Source organism: Dipteris shenzhenensis, chromosome 20 (genome assembly GCF_047967505.1).
Source record: "Dipteris shenzhenensis isolate YYH24624 ecotype China chromosome 20, Dip_SZ_1.0, whole genome shotgun sequence".
Lineage (NCBI taxonomy): Eukaryota > Viridiplantae > Streptophyta > Polypodiopsida > Gleicheniales > Dipteridaceae > Dipteris > Dipteris shenzhenensis.
The window spans coordinates 53952145-53975523 of NC_141615.1; the positions used below are offsets into that span (position 1 = coordinate 53952145).

At 42.0% G+C, this 23379-nt stretch overlaps 1 pseudogene; it reads left to right on the forward strand.

The window, feature by feature from the left end:
• Nucleotides 1-4982: 4982 nt before the first annotated feature.
• LOC147889854 (25S ribosomal RNA) lies at nt 4983-8072 on the forward strand (annotated as a pseudogene).
• The last annotated feature ends 15307 nt before the right edge of the window (nt 8073-23379 follow it).

Below are 23379 nucleotides of genomic sequence, written 5' to 3' on the forward strand. Positions count from 1 at the left end.
TCAAAGATGTGGGAAACCCTAGGGTTTGCAGAAAAACAAAAGAAGGGAGTTGTCTACTATGTTGGGGGCTAAACCAGAGGAGCTACAGCTTGTGGAGAAGGAGAAGGGGAGCTTGTAGAGTTGAGGATATGTGGACAACACGTGGCAGGGCTGCCACCATGAACTAGAGTCTCAACATCCGTTTCCATCAATTTCTTGCTGCTCAGGTGCTCTTCATGAATTCACCCTATTTAAGGAGGGTTGGAGGTCTAGAAAGATGCTGGTTGTGGCTGGAAACTTGCTGTAGGTGATTGGTTCAGTCAACAGGCTATGGCAGTAGGAAGGAAATTTTGATTTTTTACATTGTTGGCTGGTGGATAGAGCCGATCAGGAACAGCCTACAAGTGCTCTAGAATAAGTCACCCTACTTCAAGGGAGTCGTGAGCCCATAAATATGCTATACATGCAGTGCTTTTTGCATAGGGTGCTCCTGTTTGTTCATGGCTATGATTCTAAAGCAGCCATTTCAATATCTTATCATCACAAGAAAGTGGAAGCTATCCTTGATGGTGGAGAAGGAGTGAGTATTATGACTAAATAATGTTGGGAAAAATGGGGAAGACCACCCATGGAGAAAACCTCGTCGATAGTTAAATTGGCAGATGGAACTACTACAAGACCATCATTTTATTCTTCTTTATATAAAATTGCATCACACCGATTCACAGACCGAACCACCTGTTTCACTCATGGGGACCTTTCAAATATCCCCTTGCAGGTGGACGCTTCACTAGTTATGCGTCGGCCTTAGTAGATCTCCTTCGCATGTTGAGGGTGCCCTGAGGATGTAGAGGAGTATGCGCATCGTAGAGAGAGGCCTGAGAGATCACATGCATCTCGCTCTTTGGAGGCCTCACTTGATACCTCTGTCATAGTGACAGATAGCCACTCACTAATGGTCACACCACCACATGCGGGGCTTGCTTTTGGGAGTCGCTTCCATATGATCTTGATGACGAGTGTGGGGTGTGCGAGGACGAGAGAGGCAAATATGTGTCGACTGACATGAGGTAGCTCATGGGGTTGGCATTCGATAAAAATGTTATGGACCCTTGGCCAAAATAGAGGAGCGCATTCTTAAATGTCTTCGTGAACCATTCCCAGTTCTTGAAGGTCATGAGTTTCATACTAGTGCAAATGCTTCAAGCATCGTCGGATTAGAGATGCAATGCACGCCCAGAAAGAAAATCCAAAAAATATGGATGAAAAGGATTGGAAATGCGCCAAGAAGGAGTCGCACAAGTGGATCAATAGCGGCAGTCAAAGAGATAGAAATTCTACTTGACTTGTAGACATACATCGAATCGTACCTTTAAGGCCTGAGGATAGCACCAACTGAATGAGGGAGAATCTACAACGGCCTCATACGCATGAAGGCAAGAATGACAGATGGACTAACCAGAGGTACTTCACATCTGAGGAGTGACGACAAGGGAGCATTCCATGCTTGGAAGGTAAGTGTTTTCTTTCATGGTATTTCTTCCCTTCTTTTCTTTGCTTATTTATAATTGTTTGTGTTTTCATAAATTTGTTTTTGTTTTGCTATAATATGAGGTGCTTGGTCATGGGTCTATGGAGGATGAGTATTGATTGGCATATGAAAAGGGTGCAAGAGAACTCTTCAAAATGCTTAAGAAATAGGGCATCCAAATTAACTAGGAATAAGTTATTAAGCGACGAGTGAGCACATATATCTCAAGCTTTTTGATCGTTTAGTGTTCTTTTCTACATCTTCATGGTAGTATGCTAATACATGTGTCTCTGTTGTATGCAGGGACTGCCCATAAGTTTTGAAGGTACAAACGACCCTAAGGACAAGGGTGAGGGCACATCAAGGCCCAATAAAGATGATGAAAATGATGAGTAGTTTATACATTTACATATGTAGTCATGTAATGAAACACCCCATTTTGTCATGAGGGGTTTTTGTAAGCACCATTTATATCCACTATACATAGGTAGTTTGTAGTTTTATCTTATAGTACTTGTTTTGCCTTAGGAAATTTTTACGCATCTCTTCACCAAGATCTTGCAGCCATTTTTAGTGACATTTTGGGACTTAGAAAATTTTCATTTTCTTTGTAATTACCATTAGAATACACGTTGAAAACCATTGTATACCTTGTAGTGCTATTAGATGGGTGCCCCTTTCTTTGCATGCCCATTGAAATTTTCACACATGGCAACCATGCAAGCACACATCATGCCTACACACACTTGGGCACTCGGTGTGTAAAGACCTTTTTTGTACTTGGGGGCGTTAATAGAGCATAGAGGGTGAATTAGTATATGCAGACATCAAAGGCGTGCTTAGTAGGTATTGGTACAATGCATTAGGTGCAATGTATATGTGTGTCGAATATATAAATGGAGGGGGGGTTTAATAGAATGTAGGGTGTATTAGTGTATTAGGGGATTTAATATAGTATAGAATTCTAATTCCTATACCAATACTCATGCTTAATACCAATTCTTAATGACTTGTAATAATGATAATGTAGTGCATGCCTTGTGGATAATGCCTATTTACTAATGCTAAAATCTAAAGAGATCTTCTAATATCAATACCTAATGCTTATGCGTTTTTCTAAAACTAAAGCTAATTGTTAATGTCTATTGATAGATTCACCTATTGTACCATGTGTATGTGTGGATGCGTATCATGTATACCATGCCAATTCGTCACTAAAGCACTAATATTTCATTCTTAGAAAAACTATCATGATGCTTCTTTTGTTGACAATAGTTTAGCACATTGTCAAATTGAACTTTTTTGTTTTTGAGCTTTTCTTTTTGTAGGTCATAAAGAAAATGGAAATGGAAATTGTGGCGAGGTTGGAGGTTCATTCTAGCGATCCAAATTTCATATGCTACTTTGAAAGTCTTGAAATGAGAAGTTGACAATGATTATATCAAAAGTTCTAAGCATGCATGTTGAACTAAAGCACAACCATGGAGATATGGAAACTCTTGGTGATGTTTTTCCTTTGAGCACATCTAAAAAATCATAAATCACATGGGACAAAGATGAGATGTATCCAAAATACATCATCAAAAAATATTGTTTATGTATTCAAAGTTTGTGGTTGAAGAAATTTTGAAACACGGCTATTATTGGAATGAGATAGCATTAGGAACATCAATTAAATTTTAACAAGTGGATCACTTTTCATTTGCACAAATAAAGATTACCAAAGTGATTGATGGTGGTGTTATTGATAATGGAAAGTCTTAGGACACTCACTAAGACATCATCATAGAATTTCAAATTTCAAATGAGCATTTGAGTACATAAGTGATTTCTTATCGAGATTGGATGGATTCTTTGAACATGTACATGAGCATGATTAAAAGATTCTTTGGCTTTGAAAACTAATCCTTCACATTCCTCTAGGTTCTCAAGCGTTGTCATATCATGTTCTTCGTGTCCCTATGCATGCGCTATCCCACCCTACAGCAATCATTGCTCGAAGTTTCCTTCACTTCAATCCCTTACCTCAACATCCTCTCCAAGAAGGTCATCTATACTGGCTTCCCTTACCAGCCTCCCAACCTCTTCCTCCCATATCCTCTCCACTTTGCAAGAGTACCCTCCCCTCCTCGCCTCCTGTGGTCACCTCTCCCCTCCGTAGCCGTCCTTCTTCCGCTACACATGGAGAATCCTCTTCTTCCTCTTCTTGAGCCTCTTCCTCACCTCACCACTCTTCCTCTGATGATTCCTCCTCCAATTATGCCTCTGGTTTTGATGAGATTCCCTCCATTCCCTGGGTTAGTGTGACTGGTGATGATTGGAGTTCTGACTACAACTATGATTGTGATATGCTTTTCTAGCGTATTCTTACTCTAGACTCTCATCCCTATACCCCCACTTTCTTTACACCTCCCCACACGCCCAATCAGAGATTTACAGAAAAAGAGTATGCATGTCTTTGAGCAGTGAAAAGTGGGAAAAAAACAGATGCCTTTTGAAACCATCTGCAGCAGCCAGAAAAGGGCAATATAGTTGTTGATGCTTTGGCAACTGTGTGGGTTTATGCCTTGAATTGGTAGCCAGTACTGACATAGATTGTGAATGCAAAACACCTCTTGTTGAGGTATTTTTCTGTTGGAAAAGCAAAGGTAATTGTGCATCAGTTACCTACATGGTGTGAGAAATTTGCAGATTTCAGAACATGGTGGGATTCACAAGATAGGGATTTCAGAATATGGTGGGATTCACAAGATAGGGATGTACATCCGAGACAGAGAAGTGTGCCGCAAACTCGACAAGAATTTGAACAGATGGTACGCACTCGTATACAAGAGATGGAAAATCTCAAAAGGGATCCAAGGGCTCAGCATTTGTTTCAAGCAGAAGCTATGCCTAATGTAGTATATGACGTGCCAATGCCAGAGGCACTCTCTCGTGTACAGCCTGAGAAAGAGAGATCTCATAGGAGACGGTCTCATAGCAGAAAGAGATCGAGGCATCATCACCGATCTCCTAGTTCATCACCGTCTACCTCGAGTTTGACTTTGTGTCTTCTTCTTCCTTATCAGATAAACCATCCAGGAAAAGAAGGAAACACAAGAAGTCTAGGAAGAGAAAGTCTTCCAAAGAGACCAAGGAATTTAAAGAGGGAGGAAAATCTGTCAAGTTTATGACCTACAATGGACAGTATGGTCATACAGACAAAGCATTGCAGTTCATCAGACAGTTTGATGCTGCCTTCGGTACAGAAAAATTTTCAGAATCCTCCAAATTAAGAATGGTCAGTTTACACTTGACAGCAACAGCTAGTGCATGGTGGAGTGCACAGACCACAGATGGGTCAGCCCCAAGGAAGTGGAAGGACTTCAAGAAAGCCTTCTACCAGCAGTTTATGCCTAAATAGTTTAGAGACCATGTTCTTCAAGATTGGGACAGCTTGCATATGGATGCAGGAGATACAGTGGATGGGTACAACCAAAAGTTTTGGGATGCTTATTTGCAGGTTGCACCTTTCAAAAAGATCTCCAAAGGCACCCAAATGATGGTGAAGCAGGCCGCCACGGATTTCTCCCAGGAGGGAAAGATGAAAAGGACTTTGAAAAGAGAGTTAAAGAGTGCTTGAAATTGCTGGGAGGGAAGCGAATGGAGGCCACGGGCACGCCCCGGACAGATGCAAAACCGTGCGAGCTGGTCCATCGCTTGATGCGGAGCATTGGTCAGCGTGGGCCAACGCGGTAGGACAAGAGCGGACTCTCGAAGGCTCGCCTGTGCTGTCGCATGAGCCGAGGAGCGAAGCACGTGTCGATCGTGGCGTGCTTTATGCACCTATGCGCTCGGGACGCTCGTGCTCTAGGCTTTCCATCCGACCCATCTTGAAACACGGACCAAGGAGTGTAACACGTATGTGAGTTGGTGGGCGGCAAACTCATGGAGGTGCAAGGAACCTGATAGGTGGGATCCCCCCTGAGGGGTGCACCATCGATTGACCGTGATCTTCTGTGAAAGGCTCGGGAGCGTACCTGCTAGGACCCGAAAGATGGTGAACTATGCCTGAGTAGGGCGAAGCTAGAGGAAACTCTAGTGGAGGCTCGTAGCGCTTTTGATGTGCAAATCGTTTGGCAGACTTGGGTATAGGGGCAAAAGACTAATCGAACCATCTAGTAGCTGGTTCCCTCCGAAGTTTCCCTTAGGATAGCTGGAGCTCCTTGCAATTTTATCGGGTAAAGCGAATGATTAGAGGCATCGGGGGTGTAACACCCTCGACCTATTCTCAAACTTTAAATAGGTAAGCGGTCAGGGTTGCTCCATTGAACCTCAGCACGGAATGTGAGCTCTAAGTGGGGCCATTTTTGGTAAGCAGAACTGGCGATGCGGGATGAACCGAAAGTTGGGTTACGGTGCCGAGCTACGTGCTAACCTAGATCCCACAAAGGGTGTTGATTGATTAAGAGAGTAGGATGGTGGTCATGGAAGTTGAAATCCACTCAGGAGTGTGTAACAACTCACCTGCCGAATCAACTAGCCCCGAAAAAGGATGGCACTGAAGCATGCGACCTACACCCAGCCATCGGGGCGAGCACGAGGCCCTAATGAGTAGGAGGGCGCAGGGGTCATGGTGCAGCTCCGGGCGTGAGCCTGAGTGAAATGGCCCCCGGTGCAGATCTTGGTGGTAGTAGCAAATATTCAAATGAGAACTTTGAAGGCCAAAGTGGAGAAAGGTTCCATGTGAACAGCAATTGGACATGGGTTAGTCGATCCTAAGAGATGGGGCAATCCTGTATCAAGGGCGCAATGTGCGCCGCGCATCAAAAGGAAATCGGGTCAATATTCCCAAACCGGGACATGGTGGTGGACGGTAATGTGACCGAATTCGGAGACCCCGGCAGGGGCCTCAGGAAGAGTTCTCTTTTATTTTTAACAGCCCGCCCACCCTGTAATCGGATCACCCGAAGATAGGGTCCAACAGTCGATAAAGCATCGCACATCTCACAGCGTCGGTGGCCCGTGAAAATCCATAGGAGCGATTGCTGATCGCGCTAGATCATACTCATAACTGCATCAGGTCTCCAAGGTGAACAGCCTCTAGTCGATAGAGAAATGTAGTTAAGGGAAGTTGGCAAAACGGATCTGTAACAAAGGATTGGCTCTAAGGGCTAGGCCTAGGGGTCTGCTGTCTGACCCCAAAGGCTGTCAGGGGTTTGCCCGAGCTACCTTAGCAGCTAGGGCGAGAGCCCCCACGTGCCGACCAGGTGATGGGCATAGAACGCTGCCCCTTAGGGCGGTCCTCCCTAGGTGGTGAACAGCCGTCTCAGAATTGGTACGGACATGGGGAATTCGACTGTTTAATTAAAACAAAGCATTGCGATGGTCCTTGCGGATGCTGATGCAATGTGATTTCTACCTAGTGCTTTGAATGTCGAAGTGAAGAAATTCAACCAAGCACAAGTAAATGGCGGGAGTAACTATGACTCTCTTAAGGTAGCCAAATGCCTCGTCATCTAATTAGTGATGTGCATGAATGGATTAACGAGATTCCCACAGTCCCTATCTACTATCTAGCAAAACCACAGCCAAGGGAATGGGCTTGGAAGAACTAGTCGGGAAAGAAGACCCTGTTGAGCTTGACTCGACTTTGTGAAATGACTTGAGATGTGTAGAATAAGTGGGAGCCTCTGGCGCAAGTGAAATACCACTACTTTTAACGTTATTTTACTTACTCCGTGAGGTGGAGGCGGGGCTCGGCCCCTACTTCTGGCCTTACGATGAGCTCGTGTGCCGATCCAGGTGGAAGACATTGTCAGGTGGGGAGTTTGGTTGGGGCGGCACATCTGCTAAAATATAACGCAGGTGTCCTAAGATGAGCTCAACGAGAACAAAAATCTCGTGTGGAAAAAAAGGGTAAAAGCTCATTTGATTTTGATTTTCAGTACAAATACGAACTGTGAAAGCATGGCATATTGATCCTTTAATGTTTCAGAACTTGAAGCTAGAGGTGTCAGAAAAGTTACCACAACTGGCTTGTGGTAGCCAAGTGTTCATAGCGACGTTGCTTTTTGATCCTTCAATGTTGGCTCTTCCTATCATTGCGAAGTAGAATTCGCTAAGTGTTGGATTGTCCACCCACCAATAGGGAATGTGAGTTGGGTTTAGACTGTCGTGAGATAGGTTAGTTTTACCCTACTGATGAGTGGTGCCGCAATAGTAATCCATCTTAGTACGAGAGGAACCATTGATTCACATAATTGGTCATTGTGCTTGGTTGAAAAGCCAATGGAGCGAAGCTACCATGTGTAGGATTATGACTGAATGCCTCTAATTCAGAATCCGTGCTAGATGCGGCGCTCTCTACCTCCCTGGTTGTTACCCGACTGATAGCATGTGTCAAGAGCCTCCCTTGAGGCAATAGAAACGATCGCCCTGAGGACTCCGTATGGCAATTCTAGACAATCGGGGAGATGAATCCTTTGCAGACGACTTAAATATGTGGTCGGGTATTGTAAGTGGTAGAGTAGCCTTGCTGCTATGATGCACTGAGATTCAAGCCACCGTCGCATCGATTTGTCCCGCCTCCTTCTGTGGGAGGGGTTCTCCAGGGCTGACGTCCCGACTCCGCCGACGAAGGATGCCCTTCCTTTGTTCTGTCTCCCGATCGTGCGGTGTTTCATGCTCGTCGGTGTGGATGTCGAGGCTCACGACCGTTTTGTGATCGTCTAGTCTCTTCCCTTCCATGCGGGGCGGTGCTTCCTTCCCTTCCTTGCATGCTGCCCGCGTCTCTGTTGGGCGGTGGGGTGGTGCTTGCCTTGCTTGGCGAGTCACCCGTCGACCCGACGTCCATTCGAGAGATGGTGGCCAAAGGGAGGCGATGGGACTTGCACTTGCGATGGTGGATGGATGGACTCCTCCTTTAAAAGGTTCCTCGTGCGCTATGATTGCGTGGTGCAGTCATACCAGCACTACTACACCAGATCCCATCAAAACTCCACATTTAAGTGCTCTTGGGCCAGAATAGTACTGGGATGGGTGACCTCCTAGGAAGTCCTGGAGCTCATGCACCCTCTGTCCCCCCCCCCCCTCTCCCTGCTTTTGTTCCGGAGGGAGGGGGGCTGGTGGAGTCACAAGTGGGAGACGTTGGGAAGAGGATGGCGAGGTCTTCGCTCGAAGTCAACTCCCCATCCCGCCCCGATCGTTTCATCCCCCAAACATGCTCTTGTTGTCTTGGCCCCCTATCCCGCCCTTCGGTCGTCTCGTCGTCTTGGCCTTGGGTGAAGCTTTCGCTCCGAAATGATCATCTTGTCGTCTCGGCCCCCTATCCTGCCCTTCGGTCATCTCATCATTTGGCCCATCCTCGTCTCGTCATCTCGGCCTTCGGTGGGGCTTTCGCCCAAAATCGGTCGCCTTGTCATCTCGTCCATCCCCGACACATCGTCTCCGCGTTGGGTGGGATTCTCGCTCGAAATAGTCGTCTCGTTGTCTCATGTGCCCCGATGCATCGTCTCGGCCTTGGGTGGGGTTTTCGCTCTGAAACAGCTATCCTGTGGTCTCGTCCCTCCCCAACGCGTCGTGTCGATGTCTCAGCCTTGGGTGGGTTTTCGCTCCGAAATAGCCATCCCGTCGTCTCGCCCCCCCAGACACGTCATCTCGACGTCTCGGCCTTGGGTGGGCTTTTTACTCCAAAATGGCCGTCCCATCGTCTCACCCCCCCGGCCCATCATCTTGACGTCTCGGCCTTGGGTGGGGTTTTTGCTCCAAAACAACCATCCCGTCGTCTCGTCCCCCCTTGGTGCATCGTCTCGGTGTCTCGACATTGGGTGGGGTTTTTGGTCCAAAACGGCCGTCGCATCGTCTCGTCCCTCCTTGGCGTGTTATGTTGGTGTCTCGGCCTTAGGTGGGGTTTTCACTCCGAAATGACCGTTGCATCGTTGGGTCCCTTCCTAGCGTGCCGTCGCGATGTCTCGGCCTCGGATGGGGTCTTCGCTCCGAAATAGCTGTCGCGTCGTCTCGCCCCTCCCCATATGAATCGTCAATAGTACCATAATTCTGGATGTGACTTGCTCAAGATATATCCTTGACCTCAACAATATGGCTAAACGACTAGGGGGTGGTCTATAATGTCATGACAACCCAAATGGAGTAAAATGAAAATTTAAAGAACAGTCCCATGTTATATCGTCATGGCATTATATGTCCTACTTCGGAAAGGATGATATAATGTGTTTCCCCTTCTCTGATATCCCTCTAAGAGCATAAGTGGTGTCTGTCAATCACCCAGCAATGGCTTCTTAAGGGCATAGGGGATTTGCCTATCTGTGAACAATTCTCTGAGACAATCAGTGAGAGTCATCTATCCACTCGGGGGGGTCACTCATCATATGTAACCCTATCACGTGAGTTCAACAGAAGGATTTTTTTAATTTCTAAAATTTACAGAAATAAATATACATAAGGGACTATTTAAAATAGTTTTGGAAAAAAATTACAGATTTGTATAGAAAAGGGGTACATTTTATTAATGAAAATTTTTACAGATAAGGGACTTTAAATATAGGCCTTGAACGCACGTGATATAGAGGGTTTATACATAGTGACCCCCCCTCGAGTCTATCCAAAGGAAATTCAAACAAGTGCAATTGGTGCACAAGGTTTCCTGGCTGGAATGAATTGAATGAGGAAGCCTAAAAAAGAAGTGGTAGTCCATAGGGGCTTTGCCTATCTGTGAACAATTCTCTGAGAGAATCAAGGAGAGTCATATATTTAAAGGAAATTCATACATATGGAATTGGTGCACAAGGTTTCCTAGCTGGCATGAATTGAATAAGGAAGCCTAAAAAAGAAGTGGTAGTCCATCAGCACACCAAGCATATGCTTTCCACCTGTAGTTTTGAGAGTAGTTGGAGAATCCAAGAAGTGCCTGCCATGTTGAATAGGCCCATAAGCCAATGGAGTTGGTTTTAAATTTTAAATGCCCGCTTTGCACTAGGAATTGCCATTCTTGCCATGCTGGTATGCCTTTGTGGGATGACTGACACATAAAGTAGTATGACTTGCAGGATTTCCTACCATCCAAGAGCCTCATACAAACATAAAATGTCATTCTGTTCATTGTTTGCTCCAATGCATGGTCCTTAAAAGTTGTCAATCAGATGTGGCCGACTATACCAAGTAACCAAATTTGTCATGTGACATAGAAAGGAATGACCATCCATCCTCTCTTTTGGTTTTTCTTTTCCTCCTACCTGGGTCATGGTTTCGCACAAAAATATGCCCTAGCTTGGCTGCTCTATAATCATGTTCGAAGATCTAGTTACCAAGTTGCATCTTTGCAGCCCCAAGTTTGATTATGTAGCTGTATTCCTTCCCTTGTTGGCAACTTGAATATCATATGATGAAGAAGTAATCTATAATTGAAGAATCTTTTGAAGTCAAATAAAATTGCAATTTATGAACATATTAACACATGTTGTAAGCTTTTCTCTTGTCAATTGTTGTATTTTGTTTCTTTTTCTTAATTTATCATTGTCTGTGCAAGTATTGCTATTGTCATGATATTTGTTAAGCAACTTGTTAATGGTGGCCATAAACACTTTGCACAAGGTAATGTCAATAAGAAACATGGGGGTCCTAATTGTTGCATCATTGCAAATGCTTATTTGCACAATTTCTCTTTATGATTTGGTGGTTCTAAAGATTTCAAAATCTTGATAACCAATACGTGAATGAAGTATTTTTTCTATGTTTGTCTCATTTCCAACATCTTTGACTGTAATGGTTCTTAATCCTACAATGCCTTTTCTCAATCGCAGACACATTGATTGCAATTACTTGATGAATTAGATTTTTGATTGCCTTAAAGAATGTCCCCTATGTTTGAAAAAATAAAGAAATACATTAATTAGTGAGGGAGAGAAAAGAGAGGGGTGAAATATCGAGTGAATTAAGGTAAGGGATTAAGCAAAATCAATGCCCTGCTTCTCAAAACTTCCAATCACCACCTCATCTCATCTATATCTACGTCCAGCATGCTTCAGTCTTCTCCATTGGCCCTTATCGGCTCCCCTCACCCTCCGTTCATGTTTTCATCTGCTCTCTACTGGTCATGAATTTTCTTCAAAAAGAAAAGGGGGGTCACCCAAAGTGGTACGACCAAGAATGGACCAATCTCTGAGGCAGAATGAATTTTTGAAGAATGTAAGAGTGACTATAAGCTAGGAATATGATGAGAAAATTTTAATGATTTATGGTGTAGTTCCCATTTTCACATTGTCAAGATAAGGTAATTTTGAGTTTCCAATACTTCTTAGCAATCTTCAAAAAAATGTTGGGAAGTTTAGTTCCTCACTCTATTTGTCGTGAAAATTTCCTAATGTCCTATTATTTTCACATGGTGCTACATATTTAATTTTAGTTTCAAAATCTATTATTTGTTTAGTAGTTGTCAAGTTGTGAATCACTATGTCTGTGTCTATGTTTTCCTCCCTATCATTGACTTCTTCTCCTTCATTTTCTTCTGAGGAATTGTTCTCTACATCATGCATAGCTTTTAAATGTAAATGCCATTCTTCATTAATGTTTTAAGTAGGTTGATGTCTATCAATGACTACATTGCTTTCATAAGGAAGGTTGACCAACCTTTTCCAATAAAAAAGGTGGATTTATATGTCTTATTCCAGTGATCAAGCATGCTTCATCATCAATGAAACTTGGAAGTGCATGTTGTATTTTTTTGTGTTAGCCACTACATTAACAATGCTTCCTTTCATGCCATATTGATAATTCTCTTATTTGTATAAAATCTATTATGGGTGAAACTAAGCGCTCTTCAATCTCATTTAGCTGTTGCACCTTCTTTACTTCAATATTAGGTCTTATCTGAGTAGGAGCAAAGTATCTTGGGATCTTCTCATTTTGTACTGCCTTGTTGCATTCAAAACATATGCGTTTTTGTTTTTTCATGAAAGTTGGTGTATTGCATGACATAGAAAATAAAGTCCAATCATGTGTTCTTTCATTTACATATGATGTTTGTTTTTCAAACAATAAACACTCACATGAGAAGCATTCATGGATAGAAGTATCCATGATAGCATGTAAATATTTCCTTACATGTTTGGAACAATTTCCAAACAATTGCTAAAATGGATTTGGACACAATTGTCTTTGTTGGATGTGTTTACATTTTCTTTTATGAGTTGGCAAAATCTCACTTATGTTCGATATCCTTCGATATCTCTACATCATATCTCTTATTGAAAGTCTATTTTAGTTGCTTCTTTATTAGAGTGACTTTAGGCATGATTGTATGTCTAGAAATAAACATCTTAGGATATTTCAATTCAAGAAATTGTAAATGTTTTTTCAAGGTACAATTCAAATTTGCTGCAAGCCTATTTTCAAGCACATGCTACTCTCCAATATTTTTTTTAAAAGTTTCAATATTGTTGCATGGGAAAATGAACATTTGAGGATGTCGTAGTATAAAATGCATGTCCTTAATGGGTTTTGAAAATGCATTGTTTTCCTTCTCTTCCAATTTTACATCTACATTTCATGATGTATTATACTTTTAAATGATAAGGTTTGTGTCGACATGTATTGTATGAAAGGATCAATTAGAGAGAAGTTGTTTTCATAATTTTTAAGAATTTTAATATACTCCATATTCTGAATGTGTAAATATATTTTTTGCAAATTCTCATGTGCAAAGAAAGTTTCTATCCAATAACTTATATCATAAGAATTTTGCTCAGATAATTCCTTCCATCTGCTAGCAATTAATTTTCCTAAGCAATGAACAATTATGGTATATCAAAGTGTGTATGAAGATGCACATGTTGTCAGGGAACTCCTCATGAAAATCAAGGTCAATGTCATAACACTCAATTGAATGTTGTATCTTCATGGCTGAGACTATGATTAGTAAAAATGTTATTGCAATGTATCTATCTTCACTTGCTTAATTCACAGTTTGTAGATACCTAGGTTAAGATACTCAGGCTGGTATAACCAGGACAAGTGATGTGCTAGGACATAAACTCTAGCAATGGGGTTAGTGAATCTAAGAAGCCAAGAGTGAAGACCAATGGCTAGCAACAATAGAAGCGAGGACCAATGGCAACTAGCGGCAATGAAAAACACAAACATAGAAGAGAAGAAGGAAACTGGAGGGGAAAAAAGGCACGTGATGATTGAGCCACAGAGGGAGTAGTGATGGCCGCTAACTGGCAACAAAGTAAAAAAGGAGAGGGTGGTGTAGTAGTGTGAAGTGAGCTTTTGAGATAGAGTTAGTTCGTGTGAGACCATAAAACATCAATGTGTGAGTGCTAGAGGATACCAGTTTCTAGTTTTTGAGCAATAATTGACAGAGTTTAGTCAGCCCACACGTGCTAAATAGAAGGCTTGGCTATGAGTGGGGAAGGTTGAGAATGTTCCATCTAAGTTGAGGCATCTATCATCTTTGGCAAACAACTATTATTCTTGGATTCATTCATGTTATGAGTACTTATCAAATTGTGTATCTTGCATTTGGGTTTCTGCACTCTATTTAGTACTTGGTATGTGCGCGTGCAATTTCCTTATCTCCACACTCTCACATCTACCTATAAAGAATGTGGAAGACATGAAGCAGACTTGAGTGCAACTTTCTTCACAACACATAAAAGAGAGAGGTGGCACAACCCCGCAGGACCAAGCTCTACCACCAACTTGGATACTTGTCTCCAAGATCTCTCCAAGCTAAACCAAAAGGATCTGCAAGCATCTCAATTCACCTGTCCACCCTTGAGCACGTGGGCTGCAACTCCTCGACTCCCATAGAGTGCATCATCCTCAATGTCCCATACCACTGAATCCCATCCATCAAACTCACAATGCAACTGATCTATGATTCGCCATGAAGATGGCCAGAGTCCAGCCATGGTTCAAGCCCCCAACCATTAGTTGAGGAGTGCTCAACTGATCTATCTACAATAGCACCAGCTGTTGCCTATATAGATGAGAATCCTACTATAAATAGCATATGCCATCAATTGCCTCCTCTATCCTCAACAGGCCTTATATATAGCATCCCCTATATATAACGATATGGCCCTTTGCTGCCTCTTGGACCACACTTACATGCTATCTAACCCCTAGTACAACCATGCACTTGACATACTCCCCTTTAAGAAATCACTCTTGAGTTCACAAGGAAGCCCCAAAACTCCCTTGAAGGGTAGTCAATGTCACCAAACTACCTCTAATGATCAGATCAAATATGATCAATCCCATGAAGCTCGAATCAAAGAACAACAATGGAAAAGCCACAAGCTTTGAAAATCAATCCATAGAAAGTAAATCCCCAATCTAAACAATGTTACTGAACCACAAGTCATCGTGTCGAAATTCTTGAATCCACATAGTAAGTTTCTTTAATAAATATGTACATGGTAGGAGATCTTTGTATCGAGAGATAAATAAGTCTAAAAACCCCATAAAGGTTGGGTAGACATGAAAAATATCCATTCCAGAGCTCAAAGTCTTGGTTTGTGTATGTACTAGAAACATTAGAGTCCGATCGGTCAAAATTCATGAATCACTTAGTATTGCGAGAAAATCCAGCAAATTGAATACCCTTGCCAATTCAAAAGCTGGGATTGAAACAATGATAGACGTCCCAAGAAAATTTAGAACCATCCAGGATCCTGCTTTAAAAATAAGCAATCTCTCATTCAACCATGTCAAATCAAGAAATTGTAAATGTTCTTCCAAGGTACAATTGAAATTTGTTGCAAGCATATTTTCAAGCACATGCTAATTTCTTCTCTCCAATTTTGAATTTTTTAAAGTTTCAATATTTTTGCATGGGAAAGGGAACATTTGAGGATGTCATAGTATAAAATGCACGTCCTTAATGGGTTTTGAAAATGCAATGTTTTCCTTCACTTTCAAATTTACATCTACATTTTCATGATGTATTATAATTTTAAATGATAAGGTTTGTGTTGACATGTATTGTATGAAAGGATCAATTAGTGATAATTTGTTTTCATAATTTTCAAGACTTTTAATATACTTCTCCATATTTTGAATGTGTGAATATATTTTTTGCAAATTTTCATGTGCAAAGAAAGTTTCTATCCAATAACTTATATCATAAGAATTTTTCTCAGATAATTCCCTCCATCTGCTAGCAATTACTTTTCCTAAGAAATAACAATTATGGTATATCAAAGTGTGTATGAAGATGCACATGTTGTCAGGGAACTCCTCATGGAAATCAATGTTAATGTCATAACACTCAATTGAATGTTATATTTTCATAGTTGAGACTATGGTTAATAAAAATGTTATTGCAATGTATATGTCTTCACTTGGTTAATTTGCCATTTGTTGATCCCTAGGTTACCATACTCGGGCTAGTATAACTAGGATAAGTGGAGTGCTAGGAGATGAACTCGAGCAATGGGGTTAGTGAATCTGAGAAGCCAAGAGTGAAGACCAATAGCTAGCAGTAGTAGAAGCGAGGACTGAGGGCAACTAGCGGCAATGAAAAACACAAACATAGAAGAGAAGAAGGAAATCGGAGGGGCAAAAAGGCAAGTGATGATTGAGCCACGGATTGGAGTAGTGATTGCCTCTAATGGACAACAAAGGAAAAAAGGAGACACTGGCCCAATAGTGTGAACTGAGCTTTTGAGATAGAGTTAGTTTGTGTGAGTAGTAATAGACCATAAAACATCAGTGTGTGAGTGCCATAGGATAGCAATTTCTAGTTTTTTAGCAATAATTGATAGGGTTTAGTCGGCGAGAGGAGAGCTCTCAGAGGAAATCCATTCGGATCATCCCGATCCCTGTGTCGCAACTGGCCCGCGAGAGCTAAATAGAAGGCCTGGATATGAGTAGGGAAGGTTGAGAGTGTTCCATCTAAGTTGAGGCATCTGTCATCTTTGGCAAACAAGTATTGTTCCTGGATTCATTATTGTTATGAGTACTTATCAAATTGTGTATCTTGCATTTGGGTTTCTGTACTTTATTTAGTACTTGGTATATGTGGGTGCAATTTCCTTATCTCCACACTCTCACATTGATGTTATGTTGGTTTCATCGCCCTCTCTCATGTTATCTCCCAACCTGATTGCTTCCTTGTTGCTGCATCCCTCAAATGACGTAATGTTCAACACTGTGAGTTGGTCATGCAGCTTTGGACTTCTTAACCCCAATAAAAATCAAGGTAAGAGCTATTCATCGTGCTGAGCCTTTCATGGGGCTCATAGATTGCATTCAAATGTTTGATTTTTGCGATGAAATCATGCAAGGAACTTTTCTCTTATTTCACCTAATTCAACTAGTTTATAGGACACAGCTTTGGACCACTTGGAGAATACTCCAAAATAAATGCTACTATGAGTGTGGCCCATGTCTTTCTCTTCAAACTTAAGAGCTCAATACCAAGCTCTTGTCTTGCCATCTAGTTGTATTCGTAATGTTCCTATTTTGTCACCATCAAAGACATCTCCAAAGGTGGCACACACTTGCTCAAAGTGCTCAACATAAGTGATGGAATCACCTTCACCTTGGAATTTTGTTATCAATTTTGTGATGGCTATGGATCTATTTCTAGACCCATGATTATCCCTTGCTATAGGTGTTGCCACTTGCACTGGTGCCCCCCTTCCTGTAGCTTGCACTAATGCTCTCAACGCTTCATAAAAAAATACCATCTTATGAATAGGAGGTGGCTATGGATATGGCATTTGTTTGTTAACCATAATATGGAGGTGGTTGTTGTGGTCTATATGATCGTTGAGGTGGAATTGGCATTGTTTGTTGTCCCATATTAGGACTCACAAAGAATGATGCACTTTGCACACTAGTCAATGGGTTTATCGTTGGAGGTGTTGGGGCAAATGTAGGATTCAAAGTTACTGAGACCTCGACATTGGCCCTTGATATGCCATTGTTGTCACTTGGGGTCTTGGGATTTGTGGTCCACCATGGATTGATGGTCTATGTTTGACCGAGCAGTTGTGGAATCCTTGAAGCAAACCCTGTAGGTTGTTGCACTTCTTGGTATTGATGGTAGTCTCGGATGGTGGTCTTTTCCAAATCAAATCGAAAGGCAGATCCCTCCGTAGTGTGTAGGTTCTGAGACCATAAATTTGTTTCAAAGGGTAGCATCATCACCCTCACAATGGTTTTGTGTCAATAGGCGGTGGCGGTCCTGAGGTCACTGGGTTTGTATGAGCAAATAGATTAATGTTTTCTATATTTTCAAACGATTGCACTCGTGGGTCGAATCTTACAAAGAAGTTGGATATTCCTTCGTAAATTCTATTGGAAGTTCATTGTGTTGGGGACTGAGTCCCTGAGTCTGGAGCAATGGATACTTGAGTGTCCTCAGGGCTTTGTGAATTTCTCTCCATGCTCAAAGTCTCATCTGTTGTACTCAAGGTAAGGCCCTAGTACAGAAGATGTGTTGTTTAAAGAAGACTTTTCTCTTAGAGATCTAATGCTTGGGTCCAAAATGGCCTCTAAATTGAAGTTGGATGCTCTATCTTCTAGCACTAATTCAAATCCTAAGATTCTCCCAGATCTGAGGTGCATGTATGATCAAAACAACACATATTTCCAGATTGGAATGATAGCTCAAAAAAGATCAAAAGTGCATGTGACAAAATGTGAGTGCATAGGCAAAAGTGATTGCTGGTGATGAGTCTAACATGGACCAGGCCAAGACCATGTCTCTCCCATCCAATGATGTCCCAGCAACTGCCGTGCGAGTGTAGTGCTCAAACAAATGTAGAAAAATCCAACGCAAAATGCCTGGACTAGTCCTATCTATCGACAGAGTTGAAATGATGTTAAGGTGTCCAACAATTAATTTACTCAACCTCACAGTGTCCTCACAACTGACCAATAGAATGACTGGCTCATTGATCACTCAACGCCATCCTCGCTCAACTCACTGAAGGTTTGAAAGATATGGCATTAAACCCGAAACCCTAGTGACCCACCTATTGTTGCATGTGAAGCATGATCTTTTCACAAGTTGTTTTTCAACCACACTTTGGACCCACGTGTGTTTATATCCACTATATTTAGATTGGATGTCGCCAAGGGATTCAAGCCAAAGTTACATGAAAATTGACAAAAGAGTTGTGTGGTGTGGATGTTTAAATTCATCGTTGTCATGTCATTTTAGCATCCACACTAGCATTGTCATGAAATGCCATGAAGGTAGAGTAAACATAGGTGGTTAGGCATGGTGAGTGTATGCACAAGGGAAACAAGGGGCAAGCCACATGGAGTATGGAATTATGACACAAAAGAGTGGAGAGAAAATCAATGGATACTTCTCATGATTGTGGAAATGCATGGAGCATGTACAAGGCTATGGAGGCTTAGTTACAGGAAGGAGACATCGAGTACTATGACTAGAGATCAATGGAGATGGAGTGGAGTTGAATAATGGAAGAGGCATGTGAATCTAAGTGGCATGTAGCAAGTGTCAAGTGTAGAGGGTGTTGTGTCCATTACAAAGGATTTGGCTTGTTTAAATAGCCATGAGGAGGTGTGACATTCCTTAATAAAATAATAGCACTCTTCCCAAGCTTGTCTTCTTCCTAGTCTCAAGTCGGATACTCCATGATTTGAAAACAACTATTCTTGGGAGTGCAACTTTCTTATGCTCCAAACCATAGGCTAGATGCCCTTGATTTTTCCCCATTATTTTATCATTTGGGTGGGTTGGCACATGAGATTCCTTGCCACCTCAACTACTCTCCTCTCTTTTTTTAATACCTTGGGCCAAGTGTGGCCCCAAATTCCTTCCCATCCCCTATTAATAGTACTTCCCATTGACCTTGCACCTCCCTCCATTCAATGTGGCCTTGTTGGAGGCATGGCCCATTGAAGATGCTCCTCCACTTGAGCACATTTATACATAATATAATGCACACTCACTAGATTATATGCATAATTCACAAGATGCCTACCTACATGGAGGTGCACATGAAGCTACTTGCCACCTTAACCATGGGGCCTAGGGCACACTTGATTCTATAATAGTATGCCACACATGCACACAACCTATTACTTATTACATTTACAAGAGTTTCTTTTTAACATAAATAGTCCCCCTCCCCCCCGCCCCCCCAAGGCATAAGTTGAGCATACGCATGCGTGGGTTGAAGCCAAATATGGATGGGCTTGAGATGCAATGTAAGATCTTCTTGGAAGTGTAATCAGCTGCATAATGACCTCCACAAAAGCCATTGTGGTATTGCTTTAGTACTCAAGGAACTTCATCACTAGGCATAGCTTGCCATAGGACACCATCGAGCCCTATGGACTATAAGCAGTAAGTGCCTACCCAACACATGGTGCTTGAATTCTCAACACAATAGATAATGGACAATGCATGCTTTTTTGCATCAAAGTAACGATGTTTGGCATCAAGCATCTATCATGAAGCATAGTGGATGGGGTGCATGTATTGATCTTCTCCATCTTGGAGAAGTATTCTAGCCAATGTATGCAAATCCAAATCCAAATCCTAGATTTATGAAGAATGTCTTCGACCAATCCAAATTGCACAGGATGAGTTCATATGCCAAGACTTCTTTGATTTGTATAAGCCTCGATCACATTCCTTGCCCCAAGTGAAATATATCCCATCCTTCAATAGTTGAGTCATGGGCCATGTCAAGGTCACATAGCAATCGATGAAGCCACGGTAATATCCTACCAGATTAACAAGAGACCACATTTATTTTTTTGTGGAAGGAGGAGGCAATTTGAGGATAGCCTCTACCTTTTTTGGATTAGGACAAAGACTATATGGAGATACCAAAAGCCTTAGCATTCATAAAATCAACCCAAGTTCAATTTGGAAATGTGGATTCAACATGTATCATACAACCTCCCTTAATCGAGGAGTTTGTGGATGAGGTTGAGGAGGGTGAGCACCATGAGGGAAAAGAGGGGGAGGATGCACAAGATTGTGGATATGGTGGGGGTGGTTGTGGCCAAGGGGGATGATGAGGATAAGGTTGGGAGAGGAGGGAACTAAGGGGGTAGAGTAATATGGAATAATTGACGTTGGGTTAGAATGGGAACTTCAGCGTAATCTCTTATGCTTGAGCGATGGTTTCAAGACCCTTCCACTATAGCTTTAGTTGGAACACATCATGGCCCCATTTATGAGGTAACTCAGCATATATTGAACCATCCCAACTCAAAGTTCAATACTCTTTGACTGCTTGGCAATAAACTGCTCAAGTAGCATGACCGCTTGATCCACATATTGGTGGGCCGTCTCACTTCGTAAATGTTCGGATTTGCCACTTCTATATGCACATTCCATTGTTTCTCTTTCTTGGTGAAGTAGCCAATCATTGTTGACACCAACCTTGGCCAACTTTTATGCACAATCTTGAGCAAGTTATCATACCATACTTGAGCAAATCCCTCTAAGAATGTGGGTAGGATTAGTAACCGGCGGTCCTCAATCAGGGAGTTGAGGTCAACACACTTCCTCTTAAAAGTAAGAAATTGTATTCTAGATTTTCATTCACCCAACTACAAAATATTGAGATGTTAGCCATTGCGCAAGAGGATTGGTGAAGAAAAATTGGAGGGAAGGGGGAGGGCGAGGATGCTACATTACAATGGAGAGAGGAACTTTTGAGGTGAAGTGGGAATATGCGATGACCTAGGAAGCAAAAATAGGTAGGGTAGGGGGTGACAGGGAGGCTGTGATATACCCTTCACAAAGAATCTTTGATTTAGAATAGTTCTTACACCACCTTCATGAATCTTTAGGTGCGAGGGGTGGGACTATGTCACTGCATGAGGTTTTTCATGAGGGCAAAGAGGAAATCCATCACAAATGTGAGGAGATGTAAGGCTTGTACATCACCCTCAGCTTCTTCTAGTTCTTGCAATCGCCACGCTATTTCTTCCAAAGGAGTGTGGCTAGGAATCATTTTTTGAGACATAACCTTTTTTATCAAGCCTTATAGATGGTATACCCATTTTAGGTATGCACGTCATTGCATCTCCCTATCTGCACAACTCTACTCTTTGCAGATGATCACCTTCTATTGAGATTTTTGGTTGCATGGCTTCTCCTACTTCATATGTCAAGCGCATGCAAGCTTCTTTTGCGAGTGAATTAGCAATTGAGTTGAGTGTAGTTGGATGTGAGAAATTGTTACCTCCTCAAATGCAATGCATAGCTCAAGGGCATGTTGATGATGAGGAATCGAATTCTCATTGTTCACTTTCATCTAGCCACCAACTTGTTGGCATATGAGTTGGGAATCTTCGTGTATTACCAACTTGGAGACATGATGCTCTTGAGACTTTTGGAGCCCAAGTTAAAGAGCTAATTATTCAACCTAGTTGTTGCAAGTACTAGTAGAAATAGTGTCATTGTAGTGGTAGATGGCACCATCAAGAGATGAGAGCATTACACCAACTCTAGTAGCCCTTCTAAAAGGCTTGTAAGCTCCATCAAAATGCAGTCTCCATGCAAAAATCAGATTAGTACTAGGATCCCGACATCATAGGTTTCTAGGATTGGAAGGAGAAGAAGGTGTGGAGATCTTGGTACTTCAACTAGATGCGTGACACTAAAGAAACATATAATTCTTTGTTTATAGTTAATCTTATAGCCAATAGAATTACAACATGCAACTCAAAGTGTGGTTTGAACGATTGATTTGGTATGAATGGAATTTTGGGACTGAACATTACTAGCATAGCCTAGGCCTAGATACCTTGCAAGGAGGTGGAGTAGAATTCACATAAGACCAATGTTGATGCATGAATTTTTGTTGCAAAATATGGATACATATGGTGTCAAGGAGGGGGACAAAACAAGCCTCAAGGGGTAATATTGAAAGTGTATGTAATCACTAGGGTCAAGGGAAGGGGGGGTGGAAAGGAGCACTAGGATTAATGAGGAGTTTCTTGTGCCACACTCCAAAAAAATATGGGGAGATTTTAAAGACAAATTAGGCCTTTTCTTGAGGCAAATTACGAATTTTTGCAAAAGGGAAGGTTGCATGAAGATATTCTATTCTAGGCAGAAAGTGGATCTCGCAACCCTAAAAAGTAGCAGTTACTATTTTTGCCATAACTTTTGACTCCAAGCTCGGATTGGAGAAATTTTTAGTGCATTGGAAAGTTGGGACTCTACAACTCTCTAGAAGACGTTGGGGACGAAATTGATCAAATATAGGGTCAAAATTCCGATTTTGACGAGCTGTCCTCCTTTCTTGGCACTTTTGTAGAAGCTCCAATGCATGCTTGCATGAAGACAATCGATGGTCTTTCTTCCTCCCCTTCTTCCACTCTTGTCCAAACAATCAAGGAAGGAATCTTTTCAACCATGGATGCAAGGTATGGTGGTGTATTCTTCATGAAAGCTATGGATTACAAAGCAACGGTTTCCCTTGCGCATGAGGAAGATCTACACAAAGTGATGGTAGCATGGAGTTGTGGATCATGTCTTTCTCTCCTTACCTCAGCCTTAAATCTTCTCCTCAAGCTTTATAAGAAGTTCCCATGATGTGAAGAAAAGAAAGGGATTCATTGCTTGGATCAAGATTATGCCAGTTTGGTGATAGACTTGTGAAAGATGTTCTTCTTGACGTTTGTATAGAAGAAGATTATGTTCATCTCTTAATTGGAGATAGTCTCCTCTTTCAATCATATTCTTCATGGATGTTGTGAGTTGAGTCTCTCAAAGATCTATTGTAAAGTTGTCTTCATCTTGGTGTAGTTGTGTTGCTTCTAGGAAGAGCCTTGACTCGATTCCCTTATTCTCCTCTTTCCCTGCTTTCCTTCTTGGAAAATGGCTCTTGCAGTATTGTATCTTGTTTCCTTTG